Genomic DNA, 14,444 nt, shown 5'->3' on the forward strand with positions numbered 1-14,444 from the left:
CAGGGTTTATTTGTATATCAAAAAACTAATTAGACAACTGAAGGAAGTGAAAATTCCTAGAAATAAACAGATTTGGAAAACTGACTTAGAAAAATGTGAATAGACCTATAGCAGATAAAGTTATTTATTAAGAATCTCAGGCTCAGATTACTTCCCTAATGACACTTTCAAATATTTAAGAAAAGAATAATACAAACCCTTAAAAAGTCTTTCGGAAAGTACATGAACAGAGACTACTTACAACTTTATCTATTGGATCAATATTATTCAGATACCAAAGCTAAGCAAAGATATCACAATAAAAACTTCAATGAAACTACCCAGCAACATCCTTCATGAAACAGTAACACAAAAATACTTTAAAAACAATACCCTAGAGACTTAAACGTATTTTAGCATCTAAAAATCGATTCATGTCATTATCCATGTAAATAGTATAAAGTGGAAAAAACACCTGATCATCTCAACTGTTGCACCAAAAATGTTTTGATAACATCAAACATCCATTCATGACAAGAATTTCAATAAACTAGGAATGGAAGAAAAATTCCTCTTTCTGATAAATAATATGTATTGAAAACTTAGAGTAAATTATGCTTAATTGTGGAAATTAATAATTTACTCCTAATATCTGGTACAATTAAATAATGTGTGCTCTCTTAATAGGTTTTCAATATAAGATTAATACACATAAATTATATCTATCAAAATGAAATTACAAAATAAACCATCTAATGAAAGAGTTTGCAAATCAAATGTCTGAAATAATTTAAATCCATAATATATCTCTGTCTTTATACTAATACCACAATGTCTTCATTACTGTAGATTGATAATGAGTTTTGAAATCAAGTACTGTAACTTCTCTAACTTGCATGTATAATTATGTACCACATTTTGCTTATCTTTTAAGCTGTTCTTGGGCATTTATATTGTTTCCAAGTACTGGAAACAATTGTACTGCAATTCTTGCTTCTTTGAACTCCATACAAATTTTAGGATAAACTTGTCAAATTCTACAAAAATCCTGCTGTAATTTGATAGATATTGTACTGAATTTATACATCTATTTAGGAGACAATCGTCACCTTAATAACAGATTTTTTCTATGAATGTGGCATGTCTATTTCTTCAGACATTCTTTACTCTCTCTCAGTAATATTTTGTTGTTTTCAAGGTACATCTTGTACTTCTTGCATTAAATTCACTCCCAAGTATTTTATTTTTTGATGCTATTATAAATAGAATGTTTTATTGATTTTATGTTTATGAATATTTTATTAGTTGCTGGTATATAGATAATTTATCTATATATACATGAGTAGCTAATAAGCACATGGAAAATCTCAACATCATTAGTCATTAGGGAAATGCAAATCACAATCAGAGTGCGCTATTATTATTCACCTTATAGAATGGCTATAGTCAAGAAGACTGATGGTACCAGGTGTTAGCAACAGTGTGGAGAAACAGGTGGGAATATAAATAAGTGAAGCCACTTTGGAAAACAGTTTGGCTGTTTCTGAAAATGTTAAACATATTGTATAGTAACAAGCTCTTTATTTTATTCTGAATTGATAAAGCCTGTTCAAGGCATAATACTTTGAGGCAATAACACTTTTCCATTCCACACCATGAAAACTTAAAGCATCCTTCTATAGCTAGAAACTGGGAGATGTTCTGGTTGGAATTGTGTGAGAACATAGTGAGAAAGATAATGTTTCTAGTGCAAGAGTGATTAGGAACTAGAGAGGGAGAATTTGTAAAATCTTCACTCATTAGCAACGAGGGAGTCTAGAATATTATCATTACTCCTTTACTTGTATATGTTGTGTTCTTCAGTTGAAAAAAATTTAGATATTTTAAAGGAATTTTGCTGTTTTAATTGCAAGCAATAAGAATACAAGTCCAAAAGGAACTCAATTAGGAACAGATGAAATAGATTGAGAGGTGGGAAAAACAAATGTCCAGAGAGCCTTCAGAGGGCTATGAACAAGTACAGAACAGTTGAGCCAGTCAATGTGCAGCCACTGGGAGAATGAATCACAGCTGCCTTATCTCTCCAGTTTTCGAGATTAAGGGAAAAGGACCCCACTGCCCATGCTCAGGTCACATGGCCACCCCGGCTTTACTGAGAATTGATGGGGCAGGCAGTACCAATGTTGCTTTCAACTACAGAGGGTACCTGTGTTTAATTTTCCCCTCTCTACACACCAGGTGGAAAGGAACTCAAAAGAAGTTGTGATTCTAGAAGGCAATGGATGAGCAATGGATACACAATCCATACATTTGGCATTGTCTCTGTCCACATTTACGATCAACGCATAAAGCATATATTTTTCAACTTCCTACTCTTTATATATAGAACAGTGCCTGACACCTCGTATATAGTTATTAATTGACTGACTTACCAACCTGTTCAATAAAAACTCCTAAAATCAAATGAGAAAATATTGTCATAAATTTTAAAACTGATAGAATAGTATATGACATCATTGCTTATAATTTTATTTTAATATTATTAAAACAGTCTAATGACTATATTTGTCATTATGGAGTTTCTTCACTTAATTTTAAAAGTTTTAACAATTGAGAAAAAAGTTAACATCCTAAATTGACTGGTAAAGCAGAAAATGAACTCAGGCATGTCTGTAACAGATGGTGAAAACAAACTCATCATTGTAATCATTTTATTATTTCTCATCAAATTCATTATTGATTCTAACATGTATTTGTATTATGTTTCTCAAAATGGAGGAAAAATGTATTGTGTATTTCTCAAGGGGAGAGAGAAATGCCTTTGATGATCTTTATCGGTAAAGAATGGAATTTGATTACTTAGAGTTACAGAAAGTTGCTATTAACATAATATATCTGGAGACAAACAGGGAAAACTAATTCAGAAACACACAGCAGGAAAGACATGGGGGAAGCACAGGGAAAGGCAATGGTTAGAACTAGACAAATTCACCCTGCTCCTTCAAAAACCAGCAAGTGTCTAAAAACAGACTGGGCTGTGCTAATGTTATTGTACTTGATTCAGCAACAGCAGAGTTTGCATCTTGCCTTATTGAAGTCTTCCCTTACTAACAGAGAATAAAAATCATTCAAATATTCTAAAATCCTAAGATTTATAATATATTAATCTCTTAAAGTGGTTTGTATTAATTTCTGAAGACCCATGCCAAGGGAGAATTATCATAGCATGTCAATGACTTTGAAAATTAGTCATTTTTTCCACTGAGGTTTGGTATAACCTAATTCATTTTGTGCTTACACATCCTCCAGGTTATTCTTTGCCAACATTAATAAAAAATTTACATGTTAGACATGTGAGAAATAACTCACCTACAATGAGATTCCCTACTCCAGGCTACCAGTGTGAAACCCTCAGTAACAACCACCCAGCTCTATGTGAATCATGTAAGTCATACACTGACACATCATTATAGAATAGACTTTATGACAGCTCTTGGATCCTTTACACACAGGAAGATTCACTTACGAATTCAAAACTGCTACAATTTTTTAGAATGTCAATTTCATTGTTTAAAGCAGAAGTATGGGAAGAAAATTAAAGAAAAGTAAATACCAAAAAACTTGTGGTCGTTTTGAGAGCCAAAGCCTGGGCCAAAACAAGCTTTGGTTAAGACAAGGTTGGAAGAAGAAGAAATTGACAGGAGGCAATAAAATAATTTAAAGGGCAGAAGGGCAATTTTCCTTCCTTTCTTCCTTCCTTCCTTCCTTCCTTTCCTTTCTTCCTTCCTCCCTTCGTTCCCCTCCCTTTTTCCTTTCTTTCTCTCTCTCTCTCCCCTTTTGCTTCTATTCTTCTTACCTTTTTATTTAATGTTTTAAATAGAAAGGTTTGAATTAATAGGCATCACTTTCCACTCATCCTGGTTTTATCTAATAAATGTTATTCCTTTGTGAAAGACAAAACTTGATTTAAAAAAACTTATCAATTGAAAGGAGAAGAAACATTTTTAATACAACTAATCTGAAGAAGATGAAAGATATAAATTTTATAAATATTTTTTAAATTACAGAAATATCTACAATTCACAAATAAGCCACTGGAGAATACAAATAAATAATAACACATTGTATTAGGAAAAGAAAATAATGCTCTCAAAAGACAAAATTTTAACAAACATAGTTAAACAATCTAATTTGTCTTTATTTGGAATTCACCAATTGGGGAGTATCTCATTAAAACCATAGGTGCTATGCTAGGCATGGTAGTTTTTATAAGGTAGCTTAATTGGGTACAAAGAAACAGCAAAGAGTTATTGATCAATATCAGTTGACATCAGGTTATTTTCCTTGTAAAGGTTAACGCTAATGTGGATAAAAAACTACCTTGTCCTCTAAATATTAGGGGTCTGTACTTTAATCACTGATTGCTGCTTTTGATCACAGAGCTGCAAAGGGACAGCTGGACATTGTGTTGTACTTCCCTCCATTGTGATACAAAGTCACCAATAAATCAAAAGAGAAAACATGGAAGATGATATTCCATTCAAAGAGTTTTCCAAGCAACAGAGTAATTCCATGCAAAGGAGAGCAAAGGAGGTTACACTAATATCAGACAAAATAGACTTTAAACTAAAACTTATGCAGCAAGAAGGACATTATATATTACCAAAAGGTTCAATGTATCAAGAAGACATAACAATTATAAACCTTTATGTACTTAATAACAAACCATCAAAATGTATAAATTAAAAATTGGTAGGATGAAGGAGAAAATAGACAGTTCTGCAAAAATAGTTGAAGACTTCAATATCACATTCTCAATAATGGTTAGAACAACCAGACAGAAAATAAGTGAAAAAACAGAGCACTTAACACAATAAGCCAACCAGATATATATGACTTGTACAGAACACTATTTGCTACAATGTTATGTACATTGTTCTCAAGTACACATAGGACATCTCCCAAAATAGTTGATGTGTTAGGCCATTTACTAATTTTCAATGGATTTTATTGAAAGCAAAACAGATAGATTAAATTTAGCAGAGGTTATTTGAGCAAAAAACAATTCATGAATCAGGCAGCACTCAGAACACGGAGGGGTTCAGAGAGCTTCACCCAGCAATGTAAGCAGGCAGTGTTTATAAACAGAAGTGCTATACAGAATGACCTAGATTAGTAATTGTTGGACATTTGCCTTATTTGGCATGGCATGATGAAGCATATTTTTACATAGACATAGTCTTATCTGCAGGTAGACTCTGATTGGCTAATGCCTAGCTGCTGTGATTTTCTGAGATTCAACTATTTATTGCAATAATATGTTCTTCAATTACCTTGTGCTTTGTTTACATATAAGGTTAGGTTGACATTTTTTTTAATGTAGGAATTCACAATAAGGAGGCAACTTTAGGCTAAACTTAATTTGTAAGATTTTTAAAAATAGGTATCATACAAAGTTTCTTCTCTGATCACAACACAATGAAGTTATAAATCAACAATCAAAGCAAAACTAGACAATTAACAAAGTTATGAAAATTAAATAACACACTATTAAACAGGAAATACATCAAAAAAGACATCATGAAGAAATTAGAATATACTCAGAGATTAACGAAAGCAACTCACAACATAACAGAACTCAGGAGACACAGCAAAAGCACTGCAAGGGGAAAATTTATAGCTACAAATGCACATTAAAAAATAAGAGATATCCCCAACCAACAACCTAACTTTATAACTTAAAAAAGCTATTTTGGTCTCTCTGTATTGCTATAATAAAATACCCCAAACTGGGTAATTTATAAATAACCAAAATTTATTTCACACAGTCCTGGGGGCTGTGAAGTTCCAAATCAAGGTACCAGCAAAGTTAGTTTTTGGGGAGAAGAGTTCTCTGCTTCAAAATTATGCCTTGTTGCTGAATCCTTCAGAAGAAATGAATGCTGTTTCCTCACATAGTGAACAGGCATAAAAGAGCTCTGGACTCACCTAAGCCTTTTTTATGAGGGAACTTCTCCCATTCACCAGGGTGGAGCCCTCACGGCCTAATAATCTCCCAAAAGTTTCACCTATTAATACCTTTTCCTTGGAAGCTAAGTTCCAATACATAAATCTTAGAGGAATACGTACATTCAAACCATAGCATAAACCTAGAAAAATAAAGTAAGTGGAAAGCTAGCAGAAGGGATGAAATAATAAATGAGAGCAGAAATAAATGAAAAGGAAAACAGAAAACATTAGAGGAAATCAGTGAAATAAAACATTGCTTTTTTGCCAACATGACAAACCAGTAGCTAAATGGACTTCGAAAAAGTGAGAGAAGCCTCAACATACCAAAATCAAAGTGAGAGTGGTATTATATTAGGGTTTTGGAGTGATGTTTTTACACCCAAGTTCATAGCAGCATTATTCACTATAGCTAAAATATGAAAGCAAACCAAGTTTCCATTGATAGATAAGTGGATAATCAAAATGTGATATATATCACATAATATAAACAGCATATTATTCAGTCTTAAAAGGGAAGAAAATTCTGACATGCAATCTAGCTCTTCCATTTTTAGGTATATAGCCAGGAGAAATGAAGACATATGTATACACAAAGACTTGTGCTTAATATGTACAGCACCTCACTTTATAACAGCCAAAAAATGAAAATGATCCTAACTTCCATTAACAACTGACTGAATAAAGAAATTGAAGCCTATCTTTTCAATGAAATATTACTCAGCAATCAAAAAAATGAACAATTGATACATGCTATATGGATGAATCCCCAAATATGGAGCCAGAAAAAAATGAATACATATGCTGTTTTCATTTATGTAAAATTCTAAAATACACATCTGTAGTAGCAAAAGATCAGTGGTTGTTTGGGATAGGGACAGAGAGAAGAAGGAGTGAGGGATTACAACAGAGCATGAGAAAATTTTTGGAGGTGATAAATCTTTTGATTACCTTGATGACAGTGATGGTTTAGCAATGTATATACCCAGGTGAAAAATTATCAAATGATGCACTTTAAGTACATGTTGTTTATTGTATGTCAATTATAACACAATGAAGGCATTAAAATGTTTTAATTTTTAAAATAAGTGAATTAATTTGATTTTTATAGGATAGTTACATAGTAACAGTATCCAATATAGAAATATCTCTTCCTGATTCCTGGCTCAGCATACAATTCTGAGACTTTATAATTTGTTACCTTAAAAATAAATACTCCCATGGAATATTTATACTGTATAGTACATCACTGGACTCTTCTTTCACAAGACATAAGATTTAAAACATTTCAGTATTTAATATTTAGCAATTTATCAATCAAAGTTATAAAATACTTGTCAGTTAACTAGTTTCTCTCTCTCTCTCTCTCTCTCACACACACACACACACACACACAAACACACACACACATATACACCCTCTCTCTCTCTCTCTCTCTTTTGGAAGGATGTTATTATGCACAGTTATTTATTCACTGTTCTCCCATGGACTAGTCTTAGGAAATTCTTGAAGTAAAGTGCTAAGTTCTATTCATGCAGAAACTTTTTTATGGGGTCTTAAACATGGTGAGTCCTTAGTAAGAACTTGTTCAAAGAATGAATGAATGGTGATTCCAAATGTGAAAGGCACAGAGAAGAAATAAAATTAAGACTTAGGAAATGTTGAGAAAATGTCCAGTGGGAATGCTTTCAATTGGAGTGGCTCCATATGTTCTAACAATGAAATTGTCTAATGCTTAATGTTCCATTTAGGATTATTCTACTTTTCTAAAATTTAAGCTTGTCTTTTCTTTCTTCCAAAAGTCTTTTAAAAATTTTATTGTAAGGTTATCAGAAGCTGGGTTGGGGGGAGATGGATGGAGAAAGAGAGATGTTTATTAAAGCATAAAAAATGTCAGTCAGACAGGAGAAATATGGCTGTAGGGATCTATTGTACATATGGTAACTATATTAAATAATAATGCATTGTCTATTTCAAAATTATTAAAATAGTAGACCTTAAATGTTTTCATCATAAAAAAATCATATATGAGGTGCTGAATTTGTTCATTAGCTTGATTTAATCATCTCACAATGTTATATCAAAACATTGCATTGAACCACACACACACACACACACACACACATATATATATATATATATATATATATATACATAAAACTTAAAAAATTATTGATGGCAATAGGAGGAAGACAGTTTCCTAGGAAGAAAGGGGTGTGTTCCCAGTGAAATTCCAACTTCAAGCCAGGGACAGCCTGAAGCCAGGGGCCTGCACCGCCAGTTACAGGTGAAGTCCAACACCTGTAGTGAAAACGTCCTTGGTGCCTTTGGGACAATCAAGTGGGGCTTTTTCCAGGTCCTCCCATGAACCAATCAGCACACACGTCCACCTGCTCATGGACCAGTCAACATGCACTTCCTCCATTCTGAGCCCATAAAGACCCCAGAATCAGCCAGACTCCAATACTCATTTAGACGACCTGCCTGCCAATAGGAGGTACCTACTTCAGGTCTCTTCTAGGTTGAGAACTGTTACGTCACTGAGTATAGCTCCTTTTTGCTTCACTCACCCTCCAGTTGTCTGCATAAACTCATTTTTTCCTGGACATGAGACAAGAACCTGAGACTCCTCCAAATGAGGGGAATGAAAGGAACTCTAACACTTCCATGGCCAGCTCTCCTTGATCGGGGGAGCCAAAGGTATTATAACACCATAGCCCTCCGTCTCTGCTAGCACCACGTGACCACCACACATGACACAACGTAGAGGCAGGGCTAGGCCAGTCCATGAGATGAGGGTAACAGGTAAGAAGAAAGAGAAGAGCTGTGGCCCTTCTGGGAGCCCAGACCTTGGGAACCCCTGAGCCAGGGCTGTGATATGCTGTAACACCCACTGTGGGGATCTATGGTTCTTGGTGTCTCCAAGCTTTTTGGAAAAAACACAGTCCCCTTGTTCAGACACTGGTGCCTGCAGTGGAAGCCACCTGCAATATATCTGATCCAGCTGCAGCCTTGCATAAAGCTGGCACCTGTGCTGGTGCCTGGACCTTCCCACCCTGCTACAGCAGCTGTTGTGCCTGGCTGTGTGCAGTGGCTGAACCCAGCACTTGCTCTGTCACACACCCTTTGCCACTCTGTGCCTGGCTCACCCTTGGCATGCATGAGTTTAGTCTGCTAGGCTGAGTGGGCAAATGAGCCCAGCAGCCTGAGCAAACCTCAAGCAGAGATGCCTCCAGCCACAGAAATTTCTGGCTATTGAAGCAACACCCTAAGGATTGTGTGACATTATTATTTACCAATTAAACTAAATTTTTAAAAATTGAAAATCATTCTATTGAACTCATTAATTATTTACATGGTATTTATTTGGGATGGGAAAACATAAAAAGAAGATTTATTTCTATGGGCCTCTATGGTACAGAATGAAGACAGAGGTGATTGATTGAGATAATGTGAGTTTTCTAAAAATTTGTGGAAATGTTAGGAATGACCTTGGATCTTATAAGAGTTTTTTAAATTTCCTTTGGCTGTCATCTAGATTATTGAGTAGCTAGTTGCCAATTGTTAAGAAGTTAATTGAAGCTTCTTATGACAAATTAGATGCATAGGAAAACATATACACATTTACTTTATAGGGAAAAGGATTTACATAGATACTTACTTTTTATGTTAAACTCAGAAGTTAAAGTATATACCATACTTTTGTTTTAAGAAAGAGCTTAAACATTTTTAATTAGGGAAATTATAATCTTGGCAAGTTATATAATGCATTGGTGACTCTATGGGGTGACAGAATATTTCCTTTCTTGGTTATTGCAAGCATAGAACCAGTAATTATCAGTATTATATTCTGAATATTATATTCAGCACAGCTGCTGAAAATATAATTAAGAATATAGTATGTCATAATATAAATAATAAAATAGATGAAAATAGGTGAAATCACATTATAAGATGATGATGTATGAGACAAGATTTCAGATAAAAGTGTCCATACCCTTTCCATTTGTTGGACATTGCAGTCAAAGATATTTTTATTCAATGGAAATCTTTCCTTTTCTTTTAGATTTGGGAGGTACATGTGCATGTTTGCTACACAGGTATATCGCATAATGATAGAGATTAGTCTTCCAGTTTACCCACTACCTAAATATTAGGTAATCTTTCAACCCTCATCTGCCTTCCTTCCTCCCCCATTTTGGGGTTTCCAGTACGTATTATTTCCATCTTTAAGATCATGATATGCCTTCTTTAGCTTCCACATACAAGTCATAACATGTGATATTTGATTTTCTGCTTTTGAGTTAGTTTACTTAAGATAATGGCCTTCAACTTCAACCATGTTGCTGCAAAGAACAAAGAACATTATTTTATTCTTTTTGATGGCTGCATAGGATGCCATTGTGTATATATGCATTCCCTTTATTTAATTAACCATTAATGTAACTTATATTGGTCCATGATTTTGCTATTGTGAATTCACATTATATTATATTCACTTTTTGCATTGTATTTTATATATATATATATATATATATATATATATATATATATATATATAATGACTTATTTTTCTTTGGATATATACCCAATAGTGGGATTGCTGCTTCAAATGGTAGCTCCATTTTTAGTTTCTTGCAATCTCTACATATTGTTTTCCGTAAAGGTTGAACCAATTTACAGTCCCACTAACAGTGTAAAAGCATTCTTTTTTCTCTGCCTCCATGCTAACATCTGTTGTTTTTTCACCTTTTAGTAATAGCCTTTCTGACTGGGTAAGATGGTATCTCAGGGTGGTTTTAATTTGCATTTCTCTGATGATTAGTTACACTGAGCATTTTTTCATGTTTCTTGACCACTTGTATTTCTTCTTTGGAGAAATTTCTATTCATTTCCTTTGTCCAGTTTTTAATGGAGTTGTTTGCTTGTTTTCTTAATCATTTGTTTGAGTTCCTTAAAGAGTCTGGATACTAGTGATTTTTTAGAGGCATAATTTGCAATTTTTTCCCCATTCTGTAGTTTGTCTATTCACTTTGCTAGTTTATTATTTTATTGCACAGAAGCTTCTTAGTTTAATTAAATCACATTTGTCTATATTTGTTTGTTGCATTTGCTTTTCAGGTACTTGTTATAAATTATTTGCCTAAGCCTGTGTCCACAAGAGTTTTTCCTGGGTTTTCTTCTAGGATTTTTGTGTTTTGGGTCTTGGGTTTAGATTTTTAATTTACCTTGCATTTTTTTTTATATGATGAGAAAAATGGTCAAGTTTTATTCTTCTGCATATGGTTAGCCAATTTTCCCAGCATTATTAATTGAATAGTGTGTCCTTTTACCATTGCATATTTTTTTTTAACTTGGCTGAAGATCAGTTGATTGTAGGTATGTGACTTTATTTCTGGGTCCTTTATTCTGTTCTACAGATCTATAGACGTGTCTGCTTTCGTACCAGTACCATCCTGTTTCATTTAATATACTCTTGTATTATAATTTGAAGTCAGACAATGTGATGTCTCTGGATTTGGTTTTGTTTGTTTGTTTGTTTGTTTTTGCTTACAATTGCTTACAATTCCATATGAATTTTGGGATTTTGTTTTTTCAATTCTGTAAAAAAATGACATGAGTAATTCAATAGGAATTGCATTGAATTTGAAGATTGCTTTAAAAAATATTGTCATATTAATGGTACTGCTTTTTCTAATCTATGACCACAGAATGTTTTTTCACTTATCTGTGTTGTCTACAATTTCTTTCATCAACTTTGCAGATCTTAGGTATGGGTTTTGTTGTTGTTGTTTTCGTATTCTTAGATTTCTTTTTGTATGTGTGGCTGTTGTAAGTGGGATTGAATTATTGATTTGGTTCTCATCTTAAACATCATTGGTATATAGACATGCTACCAATTTTTGTATGTTGATTTTGTGTCTGCAGATTTTACTAAGTTTATCAAGTCTAGGAGTCTTTTTTTAAATGAATCTTTAGTGCTTTCTGCATATACAATCATGTAATCAGTGAACAGAAATAATTTGACTTCGTCTTTTCCAATTTGGATGCTCTGGTCTCATTGCTCTTTCTAGGATTTCCAGTACTCTGTAGAATAGGAATGGTGAGAGTGGACATCATTGTCTTATTCCAGTTCTTAGGGGAAATGCTTTCATCTTTTCTCATTCAATATAATGTTTATAATGTTGTCTGTGGGTTTATCATATATAGCTCTTACTATTTTAAGTTATGTTCCTTCAATATCTACTTTATTGAGGGTTTTTGTCATAATGAGACGTTAGATATTAGCAAATGTTTTTTCCACATCTTTGAGACAATTACCTTCTTTTTTTTTTTTTTTTAGTTCTGTTTATATGGTGAATCACATTCATTGATTTGTGTATGTTGAACCTGCATCGCATTCCTGGAACAAATCTCAGTTGATATTACCTTTAAGATATGTTGTTGGGTTCAGTATGCTAGTATTTTTGTTGATGATTTTTGCATCTATGTTGATCAGGGACATTGACCTGTAGTTTTTTTAGGCTTTTTTGTCTTTTCTTTTTGGTATTTCTTTGGCTGGTTTTGGTATCAGGGTGATACTGGGTTTATAGAATGAGTTAAGAAGGGATTCTTCCCCCTCAATTTTTGGAACATTTTCAGTAGTGTTGGTACTGGCTCTTCTTTGTAGAATTCCGTACAAACTATGGTAACATTCAGCTGTTAACACATCTGATTCTAGAGTCTTTTTTATTGGAAGATTTTTGTTACTCATCTTATTTTATTACTTGTTACTGATCTCTTCAAGATTTCTTTTTATTCCTGATTCATTCTTGGGAGCTTGTAATTTTCCAGGAATTTAGCCATTACTTCTAGGTTTTCTAGTTTGTGCACATATAGGTGTTTATAATATTGTCCAATGATATTTTACATTTCTATGTTGTCAATTCTAACGTTACCTTTATCATTTCTGATGGTGTTCAATTGAACCTTCTGTCTCTTTTCTTGGTTAGTATAGCTAGCATTATGACAATTTGTTTAACCTTTCAAAGAAACAACTTTCAGTTTTGTTGATTCCTCATATCTTTTTTTTGGGGGGGGGTTGCAATCGCATTTAGTTTCACTCTGGTTTTTGTTTTTTTCTTTTCTTCTTCTAGTTTTGGGGTCAGTTGCTTCTTGTTTTTCTAGTTCGTTGAGGTGCAATGTTAGGTTGTTAATCTGAGATCTTTTTATCTTTGTGATCGAGGCATTTATGCTATAAACATTTCACTTAGCTCTGCCTTTTTTTTTTGTATCCCAGAAGTTTTGGTATGTTGTTTCTCTATTTTCATTCACTTCACATAATTTTAGGACTTATACCCTAATTTTAGTGTTTACCCAGGAGTCGTTCAGGAAGAAGTTGCTTGGTTTCACTGTACCTGTATAATTTTGAGAATTTCTACTGATACTGATTTCTAATTTTATTCCACTGCTGTCTGATAAGATGCCTGGTAGTAGCGGGAATACCTATAAATTGTAGGTTTGTTTTATATAATCCCATATTCCTTAAAGGCTTTGTTCATTTTGAAAGATTATTTTTTCTTTATTTTCATTGGGTTAATTTTAAAGAACAACTTGGAAGCTCTGAAATTCTTTCTTCTGCTTGGTCTAGATTATTGTTAAGGCATTCATCTATATTTTGAAGTTCCTTCAGTGAGTTTTTCATTTTCAGAAGTTCTTTTTTTTTTTTTTTCTTAAAATATTTGTCTCTTCCTTCCTTTTTTGGATTGCTTTCATGGTTTATTTGTGTTGATTGTCAACCTTCTCTTGAATCTCATTAAGCTTCTTTGCAATCCATGCTTTATGTTTTTTATCTGTAATTTCTGAGTTTTCATTTTAGTTAGGGTCCATTGCTAGTGAGATCCCTTGGTGATGTCACATTTATATTTTTCATGGTGCCAGAATTCTTATGTTGCTTTTTTCTCATCTATGAAGGCCACCACTTCTTTTTCAATTTCTTTTCATTCAGGTTAGGTTTTCTCTCTCATATATATCCCCTCCCACAGGAGGTGTGAGTATAGAGTATATTGGGTAGGGTCTTTTGGCTTTGCTTCTATAGCTCTGTGCACTTCCATCAGCAGGTTTTATACTGGCCTATGCAGTTTGACCTGCAGCCCAGTAGGTGGCTGTAGGGGTAAAAACAGTTGAGGCACAAAGGGCTGGATATGAATTAGATTTTTGTTTACTGTGAGGTGCTGTCTTTGTTTCAGGTGATGTGCTGGTCAGTGGAATGCCCTGTTGCCCATGAATACCTCAATGACTAGTACAGCACCAACTCTGACTGGGGAGGCCAGCAGGTCTCAGCCTTATTTTTTCCAGCCTGTATTAAAGATGGAATTGCTCTGTTTTAAACACCTCTGACATCAGGGTCTCTAACTCACTCATCCTTTCCCCATGTTAGGAAGCCTCTCCTGGCTTCATACAGGTCCCAGCTAGGCGGT

The sequence above is a fragment of the Saimiri boliviensis genome, chromosome 16 (assembly GCF_048565385.1).
Source record: "Saimiri boliviensis isolate mSaiBol1 chromosome 16, mSaiBol1.pri, whole genome shotgun sequence".
Taxonomy (NCBI): domain Eukaryota; kingdom Metazoa; phylum Chordata; class Mammalia; order Primates; family Cebidae; genus Saimiri; species Saimiri boliviensis.